This window comes from Apaloderma vittatum, unplaced genomic scaffold (genome assembly GCF_000703405.1).
Source record: "Apaloderma vittatum isolate BGI_N311 unplaced genomic scaffold, ASM70340v1 scaffold7662, whole genome shotgun sequence".
In the NCBI taxonomy this organism is placed as follows: Eukaryota; Metazoa; Chordata; class Aves; order Trogoniformes; family Trogonidae; genus Apaloderma; species Apaloderma vittatum.
Genome location: NW_009705200.1, coordinates 22,081 through 32,156, shown reverse-complemented (window position 1 = coordinate 32,156; position 10,076 = coordinate 22,081).

The window sequence follows — 10,076 nt, the reverse complement described above, 5'->3', positions numbered from 1 at the left end:
CCATTTGGGGGTATTGCCATGCGGCAGGAATTATGAGTTACCTGCAGCACAGCTTAGCTAAGGCTTCCCACATCACACCACGGGCAATGGCTTAAGCTTATTTGAGATTGGCCAAGGGAGAGAGAGAGTTTGTCTCCAGAGCTATTTTTAATGGCACACATCTGAAAATAGTTTACACATGGCTAGAAGGAAGCCGCTATGTTATTGTGGTTGAAATGACCTCTTAGCGCCTAGCCTCTATTTTAAGTAGGTGATGCATATATGTTCACATGCCAGTACTGTTCAGTCTTTTAGCTGAAATAGTAGTTCTCTTTCACTGGGATTTACCCATCTGATGTATTAACAGGCAGCAATCATATGCCCTCTTGACATTCCTTTTGCTAGGCTAAAAAAACCAAAGACCATCTAGACTCCTACCATAATCTCTTTCTTCCCCCCCAGATCACACTAGTGACATTCTTTGCACTTGTTACAATTTTCTCTCTCCTTTTCCAGCTCTTCTGGAAGGTACTTTTCTCCACCTCGGTACTGGCAATATCTCCTTGTTTTGTCTCTTCAGCTAACGTTTACATTTTTTCTCCAAGGTCATCAGCAGAGATATGAAATTAACTGGTGCCAAAACTAGCCCCTAAAGAATTTCATTAGCAATTGTCTGTTACTTTATGTCTCAGGGTCTCTTCATCAAGCAATTTGTTATCCACTTTTAAGTTCAAGTGTGAATTCCTGCACTCCTCTGCTTTCACAACTTCCCAACCACCTTCTCTGAAACCTAGATACATTGCATATACACCATAACTGATGTTTTAAAAATTATCTGTCCTCCCCCTCAAGCATAAAAATAATCAAAACTGCTCCACCTTTCATACAGGCATGTTGAATTTTGTCTCACTGTCTATGCACTTCAACATCTGTAATTATTCCTTTGTTCTACAACAAAACCAAAAGTTATTCTAAGTCCTTGAGTCTGTGAGTAATTGTATCTTTTTTTTATTCCTTAATTAATTTAAGTAAAATGGTTGATACTATGCAACTGTGTGGCCCCCATTCGAACTTAAGTTGAACATGCTGATTGAGCATCGATGCTGCTGGATTTACTGGTTGATGTGTCTCCAGGAACCTTCTAGTCTGAATAAACCTTGCAAATTTTGCCTTGACCTCTGGTGGGATTGTTTCTATTTCCAGACACTTTTAGCTATCAACTTGTAATCCCTTTTTTTTCACATTGTCTTTCCTGCAAAATGAGGCAAAACTGTTGGTTTCTGAGGCATACCTTGATCTTAGCCGCAGTGCGCAGACGTCTGATCTCTTGCCTTGTTCTTTTTACCTGTACAAAGAACTTCTTTCAGCAACTCTGCCAGGTCTATCTCAACTTGATTTCTGCCAATGGACGTGTCTTTTCCTCTAAGCTTTGTGACCTCTGCAATGTAGATTTCTGTGCTTACCACTCCCATCTTTCACTCAGGAAATTTTTTAACTAGAGAGACATTTTTTTTGTGCTCTCCCTCCACTCTCTTGTTCAGGAAAGCAAGTTAGCTTCTGGCATGCTGAGTCTGAATGATTTCCACATAAAAACTACTTGAAACTTTCAAGTCAAATCACTTCATCACTTCAGTCCTATAGCTTTTCTGATCATTTCTGTTTCAAGAGTGAAAAACCTTAGCTGTGGCCCCATGATATTTACACTTCCATTTCCTTTAAACAGAATCCGTTTGTGCATAGTCAAGGTTAAAAGTTATCTTCTGCCACGTTGTTCTGTAATGTCTCACTGGTTACCAAGACCAGGTCAAACACAACAGCAGCTCTGATTAGTTTGCTGCCTCTTTAGTGAAGAAATATGCCAGCCAGTGCATCCAGAAATACCTCGACCCAGCCTCTGCTAGTAACGATTTTTCTCCACCTAAGAAGTCAAAACCTGTGGTAATGGTGATGCCTGGTACCATGTATTTTTCTAAAAACATTAGAGACCTCCATCAATATCCTGATGCAACCTTGGATAAGTGCAGCAGAACTACAGCTGTCTTTCCTCAGGGTGATATGAACCAAAACACAGTCTATTTTATCACTTCTGCTCTGCTTGTTTCTTCACACTCAACAGTATCATGCATGGTCATACTAACAAGCACCCCATTGCTCTTTGCTCTTCTGAGCTGCACAAATCTTTCAGTGTCAGTGGTTCAGCCATGCCAGCTGTCCATCCTGCCTCCAAGAGTCCTGGCATACACAGTCTCACACCCTGGTTCTGCAAATTACAGATGAGTTCCTTGTCCAAGCATTCAGGCACTTGCTTTGTTTCTCCCAGTTTTCCATCCTGGATGGAGTATCAGTTTCCTGCTCAAATTAGTTCACACTCCCACTCTCACATGTTCCTTTAGTCATCATTGGATCTTAATATCTGTGCTCTTCCTTCAATTATATATCAAAAACCAGCCTAGAAACCACACAGATCCCAACTAATAAGCCCTCATAAAATCCCAACTCCGCCCCACCATGTCTTATTCTAGAGCCTATCTCAGCCATCTTGCTGCCAGCAGGCTGCATTCCTCCACATGCACACTCAAGCTGCCTCTTTCTGTGGATGCCTTCAAGGAGACAACACATGGCTGGCCGAAATTTTCAAGGTATCTGGGCCATGGATTTGCCTTTCTTCTCTTAGGACATGTTTCACTGAGGTGTGTGAAGTGCCTTGAGCAGTATCTGCAGTCATCCTTCTTCCATTTCAGTCGGAATCTATCTCCCTCATTTGTCTCAACATGAAAGGAATCACTGAATCTTCTGTCTTCCAGTCAGACTTCTTTCCCATTCAAGATCCCCTTTGTAACAGGGTGATGATTTGTCTTAAAGCATCCCCACTCACACAGACCTCTTTCCCAGTGTTCCTGGGTGGGTTCCAACTTCATTTGTCTCCTTCTCTGGAGACACTCAAAACTCGTCTGGACACGTTTCTGTGTGACCTACTGTAGGTGATCCTGCTCTGGCAGAGGGGTTGGACTGGATGATCTTTCAAGGTCCCCTCCAACCCCTGACATTCTGTGATTCTGTGATTCATTTTGTCCCTTCCTCTTGCCCTTTGAAGCTCCTCCTGCTGCTTCTCCTCCTCTGAAGGTTTCTGGATGCATGGCTTTTCTTGCCTCTGACCTCAAGCCATCCCCATCTCTTCTTTTTATTGTCTGCTGGGCTTAGTTTTTCCTTTCTCCTTGATGCTTTTCCTCCCCCTTCCCAGTCTACAAGCTTTTTCTTGAACTTCCAAAGACACAGTTGCAGGGAAGACGTTGCTAATGTGCCTGATTGATAAGCTCTAATCTGTTGTTTGCTCAGAAGATATGAGAGGGATGACCTGAGTGTATCCCTCTCTATACTGAAAATCTGAACTCCCAAAGAAGGCTGTGAGATTTCATCAACACAGAAGCTGTAATCCTAATTTAGCTTTACCCAGATCCCAGCTCAGCTGACTTAAAGCAGCAAGGGTGAGCTGCAGCAGGTCAAGGCCAGACCATATATCAACTAAAGACAGCAATCCCCATTATAAGATTGAGTTGAGAATCTCATTTCCCCAGGAAGTAGGCAGCTACTACTATTTAATTGTACATCACAGTGACAGATAGAGGTTAAGTAAACCGCTTGTTGTTAGTGACAGAAGAAACCTATAGACACCACAGATGCCTGCCCCTTGGCAATGGGTCAGAGCTGCCAGAGGAGGGGAGGACTTAGGTGATGTGTCTCTCTTATATCTCCACCTGAGTGTGTTGCCTAGAATCACTGATCCTAGGCAAGTAACTCAAGCGGAGGCAGAAACAATGGACATATCTTCAGCACCCTAGTCCAAGTGTCATACCTCCTGCTCCCCTCTGCTAATGCCTGAACCGTGGTCCTTCCCACAGGTCTCCTGCCTCTTTCGCTTCGGTACCACACTGTTCAGCACAGCACCGCTGGGTAGCATCGCCCAGGTGGAGCACGTGTGTTTCATAGAATCATAGAATTGTAGAACAGTTTGTGTTGGAAGGGAAATTAAAAATCACCTAGTTCCAGCCCCCCTGCCATGGGCAGGGACACCTCCCACCAGCCCAGGTTGCTCCAAGCCCCATCCAGCCTGGCCTTGAACACTGCCGGGGAGGGGGATTCCACAACTTTCCTGGGCGACCTGTGCCAGTGGCTCACCACCCTCAGAGTAAAGAACTTCTTCCTAAAGTCTAATCTAAATCCACCCTGCTCTAGGGTTACGTTTCCATCCCAGATGGAGTTGCATTGTCCAGTATGAGTGGCATGATGCTGGGCTGAGAAGCAAACTGCTGTGGCACAGCAAAGGACGGCGGCAGTGTCACAGAACCATCTCCTCTCGCATCCAGTCTGCCTTGCTCAAGGTCACCCTGCCTGGCAGTGACAGGAATAGAGCTCACGAATGCCATCTCCTTATCCCACTTGTCCCAGGGCCAGGTCCTGCTGGGAAAAAGCAGTATCCGTCCAAGCGCGGCAGCAATGCCCGAGTGTTGTTGCAACGCTCAAGAACAGGTTAACGCTTGCGCTGAAGGCCCAGCCGCGCACACAATAGGCAGCGAGAGGTGCCAGCTCTGGAGGCTGGAAGCCCGGGGACACATTGTGCTGGAAACACAGGGGCCCCATCCAGCTGCACCAGCACTCCCTCGCCCGTGGGACCTCGAGTTCCTTCCCGGGAAAGCAGCAACGCCCAGCTGACTGCGCTCCAGCCCCGGCAGGAAAAGGCCAATTTACAGTTTACGGACAGTGCCCAGATGGGGCGATTAAGCAGCGGGTTGGGCAATCTGCCAGCCAAGGCGTGAGCTGAGCATGTGCTGCCGTGCACACCTGTGCTCCGGGCTGGATTTTGTGCTTCTTTTTTTTGCAAAGGTCTGTGTGATAAGGATACTTTCCCCCAGAGAGAGTAGCAGGGGAGTGCCCTCACCCTTGTCTGCCAAGGCAGTTTCGGCTCTGCCCCAAAGGCATCCTGGAGGAGATCTGGGGGTTGTTTACCCTCGCTGAGACAGCTATCAAATCTGTTAGCATGGACCCTCAAGAGTTTGAAGGATTCAGCCACCCAACCACTTGTGAGGAAAATGTGCTTCTACAGCTTCAGTGGAAAAGGTCATGCATCACAGGCTGCTGCCAGCTAATGAGAAATTAGTCTGGACAATTAATCAATACACAATCTCCTCCGCTAATCATATTGATGGAAGATGAGCTCCATCCCCCAGGAAGGGCAAAGGCCATTGAGCTAAGCCATTTAATGGCATTTATTTATATCCTCGGTCGTTCAATAATTTGAATCCTGCCTGAGAGCATTAGGCCCCCAAGGGCTAGGCAATATCGTCCAGCTGGAAGAAAAAACATAACAGGTACTACTTAATGGAAAAATAGTCTTTTAATGGAAATGAACACTTTAAAAAGCAAATGTATTCCTTTTCTCTGAATTTTCAACCACAGACATGTGCACACAAAGAATTTGTGAAATATTCTATGCAAACGGTCAAAAAATGTCATTTTCTAAGGCAAAGTCCTAGGGCATATATTACTCTCGGTTGCACCAGAATGCTCTGCTTTAGGAGTCCAACATGAAGCATTAAAAGAGAATTTGTCCCTCATTCATCCTACAACCATGCCTTTTCTACAGCAGGCACAAACTGCTTTGTACGGAACCAGGCTCTGTAGGTAAAGCAAGTTCATCACACTTGTGTAATTAAAGCCTGTGTTGAAATGCGTACGCACCAGGGGACAAAGATGATGTCACAGCACAGCTGTTTCTGCAACAGAGCTGGCTTTCTGGCTCCCTGATACAACTCCTGCTCTTGCTGAGCTGCAGGGAAGCAGGTGGTAAAGCTGTCCATGGGTACTTAGGGGTTGTCCCTGCCTGTTGTGTGTGGTGCTCAGGCTGCCCCTGCAAAAACTAGCAGAGCTCTTTCCATTGCACGCTCCGCCAGACTACATAACCCATGGAGAAAGGCACTGGTGCCTGCAAAGAAGCTGTTTACTTACACAGTTGCCTGCTGGGACTTATTTACTGAGAGCCACCAAATCTGCTTATATAGCTCTGGAGACAGTTCAAATCCTCTGTTCCCAGACCAGTGATTAATGCTTTATGGAGAGAAATTAGGACTGAGCTTTCAAAACAAGAGCCTCTGATCTCAAACTGAACAAACATTTCCCCTTGCCCGTGTCAGCTAGTTTGATTTCCAATAGAAGGGCCGATTGCTTTGGAAGTTACAGCCACAGTGGTGAATTACCTTCTTGCTATCCAGAGAGAGCTACCCCAAGCACCCTGTCCTGCTCTCTCAGCTGAGTCACAGGCAGAGATCCCTCTGCAAGCAGCTAGCCAAAGCAAGCTCAGAGGCAAGCCTCCCCACTCAGACCTTGGCAGGAAACACCTCCTCATTAACCCTTACTTATAAACAGCCATAGGGTCAACACGTGCTCAGAAGCAGCACTCAATCCTGGCGGCACCAGATCCAAACATAAAGGCATCCACGCAACTGGTAAATCCACGCTTTGAAAGGACTGCCGAAGCCAGAATGGGATTTTCTCAGAGTTTGAAAATGTGTCTGGACGGTAAAGGTCTGTGGCAGCAACAGAGTGCTGTGAAAGCAACAGTCCAAGGCAGGGTGTCTGCACAGTACAGTCCTCTGTAAGACTCTTAGAGTCTCTGTAAGAGAACCAGCCTCCCTCACTGCCCTTTCCCACTTCCACAGAATACATGAAATGTGGTGGACGATTATGAACATCTCTTCAAGTCTGTGGCTTTTAGTCTATGCGGGCAAGTACAGACGTACAAACATGCGTGCGCACACCACTGTTCATATACTCATGCTGTGGAAAGCCCATCCAACCCACAGTCGCCACCTCAGGTCCTGCCAATAACGGATGAGAACTTGCTGAAAAGTTCTCTAAGCCCACCTGCACTCAGGTTTAACTTCGAGCTTGTCTTTTCCAGCTGAGCCCACAGAGAACGCTGCTATTGTGAGGGCCGGAGCCCTTCTGCCATGCCAGCACACGCAAAGGCTGACGTTTCATAAGCTGCCTGCCGTCGGGAGGACAAAGTCCCGTTGAGTGGGCATTGGCTCTGCCTTCCCTCGCAGATAGCGAGGGATCAGCTGAACGCAAGTTTGGCAGCCTCCCAGGGCATGGCACAAGGCTAGCCAACCATGTGAGGCCAAGTCATTGTCAGTGCCCTATTCCTAACGAAGTGAAGACATTCACTTTTGTCTCAAACTAATATTTGTCCCTGCTCTTTCCAAGCAGAGGAAGAAAGACGCACACTGTGCCAGATTCCCCACTGTGATACATATCTCCTGATCTGATGCATGTATGGTTATAGGGAGGCTGCAGGCACGGGAAAACACCCAAAATCACATTTAGTCAAGGTGTAAAGTAGAAACAATAAATAAAGGTTCTTTGGGAGTGAGGGAAGACAAAATTACTTAATTCCCTATGGTTTTTTATCACAATGGCTAAGGAAGCTAAGGTCTGTAAGGCACAAATGAAGGCTTGTCCATACGCCTTTAGGAGAAAGAAGGTGGTGGCTGCCTAGAACCAGTGTCCAGAGCCCTGTATTGCCTCAGTCACCTTAAAACCAGAGGCAGGAAAGATGAAGCTCGAGACTCTATCTCCATTTTAGTCCTGGTTTAGGACACAGACCAGTCAGCCTCATGAGCTAGCCAAGATCCTGATCACCTGAAGTGACTTCTTTCTGCAGAGAGCCATCCCAATTCTGCATGACATTTGTGTATTTTTTTTGTAACTTGACTCTATTCATGAACCAGATTCACTTGCATTTCTAAGTAACCAAAATCCATCTGTAAACAGTGATTTATGGTTGAGCTCAAATGTTATGACATGTACTGGAGACACCCTGCTTTGAGTGTGTTACACAGAGCCGTCCTGGAAAACTGCTTGCACTCCTATTCGCCATGAAGTAGTGGAAATCCTGAGACTCCATAAAGCACTGACTTGCAAGGTCCTGGTCCTAGGCAGGCAAGACATGTTGGTTACAGAGCGGTGTCTGTTCCTCTGCAAGGGTCAGACTGAGATTCTGAAAAGCAGGGAGGCAAGAAGAGCAGGGAGAGGTGCAGCTCATGGAGTCACTGTGAACCTGTCCAGAATCATCTGAGAGCAACCAGCGTGCCCCGGTATCCTCAGGCAGCTGAACTCTCAAGAAATCCTGGCGAGGAAGGCACCAAATAAGATTTCACCGTGTGCAGTTTCATCTTTCTGGATTGGTAGATTTTGGAAATACAGGACCAACATTCTTTAACACATTTTGCAGTTAGCTCCTGTCTAGAGCTCGTTGGTCACACATAGCCTCTGAGCTGCTCAGAAAGAGATGGAGAGAAAAAAAAAGAGAGAAAAGCTCCTTATGGTTCATTCCAGCAGTAAACATATGGAAGTGGAAAGCATGCAGATTGCAGGCACTGAGAGGCAGGGTACGAGAACTCAGCCACGGGTCTCACGCACCTATGTCTCCCCAGAACTGCAGCTGTTTTGCATCCAGCCAACTCAGAGCACAGGCAAGGAGATGGGCTTTGTCCCCTCTCCCTGGGGACATGTGCCCTTGGTTGCTTCAGTGAGGAACAAAACAGTGCAGTGACACTGAACCAGGTCAGCCTTTACTCACATCCAGGCTTTTCTCAGCCTTTGTGGTTATGGGCCCCTTTGGACCATCTCCCTGTAACACTGTTTTGAAGAAGGGGATGGCGCAGCAGGGTGGGGAAGAGTCAGTGATAAAATGGACAACAGAGCCCTGCAGTGCCAGGTGTTGACCCTTTTCCTCTCTCCTATCCTTTAGCAGCATGCTGAACATCCTTTGCGGGTTACTACAGAGCTCTCACATAGCATCAGCTGCCCTGAAGTGGAGAGGCAGTGTAGGCCAGGTGGCTTTGGCGGCCTGAGCCGTTGGTGAAGCAGGTGCCTCACCAAGGGGGCTACAGTGGGCATGTGTCGACACCAGGCATCACACAGGGGGTGATGCCCAACATCACAACTAAGAGGCTGCAGTGCAGGCTGGGCAGCTGCATGCAGTCCGTGGGGTCACGGGCGAGGGAGGTGGCCACAGCGCAGCACTGCTAAGGTGTGCGAGGAGAGGGACAGGACCTCACCATGAGCCTCACGTGCAACCACAGCTCAGCTGGGTGTTAGCAGGCCTGTAAGCACAGCTAGTCAGCCTGTAGCCAGCCCTGGGGCATACACGTTTCTTGACTCCTCCATCTATTCCAGACACTCCTGCATCCAGGGGACGATGAGGGTCGCTCCAGTCCTTTTGCTGGGTAACAGTGAGGCAATAGAGAAAGAGTCAAGGTAAGCTCTTGAAGAAAAACAAGAGCCACCACAAACAATGCCTGACTGAGCCCAGCAGGAGCAAGCGTGTGCTCTGTGTTGTCCTTTTAAACAATATTCAGAGAAGTAATATAAGCCAGGAGCCAGGAGACCTGGCTCCTGTGGCCAGCCTTGCCAGTCAACTTTGCTTTTTGGCTTTGTTTGGGCCACATTTCTGTTTCCCTGCAACTATAGCATGTGGCGAAGGGGAGGGTGTCCTTCCACAAGACATCTGCCCTCTTCGAGAAGAGCAACAAAGGATCAACTCAGCTTGGCAGTGGCCGATGAAGACAGACAGAGCGTAACGCCTGTGTCATGTACAGAGGCTGCCTGCAAAAGTGCTTGGAGTGCAGAGCCTCAGGAATTCAATTCTCAGGGAAACAGCCAGTGTTGCCCATCTGCTTCCTCTCACCCACTCTGCAGTGCCCTGCCGGGTGGTGAAAGGCTCAGGCATCTGTCTCCTCACAGTACCTGAATGACACATTATGGATGCAAGCCAAACACCTAAGCAAGGCTTGAGCCCTTTGACCTGACCTGCCTCACTGCCAGCATCTCAGCTGCCTACGCCCCAGCCAGGGCCCTCCTGCAGCCTGGCGGCATGCCAGAGCTCTGCAGAGGTCTCAGACCAAGCACCCTTCCTGACACAGCACGTGCCCTTCTTGGACTTCTCATCCCTGCCAGGTTTAGCATCCCCTTCTGTGTGAGAGAAGGGGCTTCAGAGAGGCTTCACAGCAAAGAAACCAGACTGGCTTCCTGTTATCCCC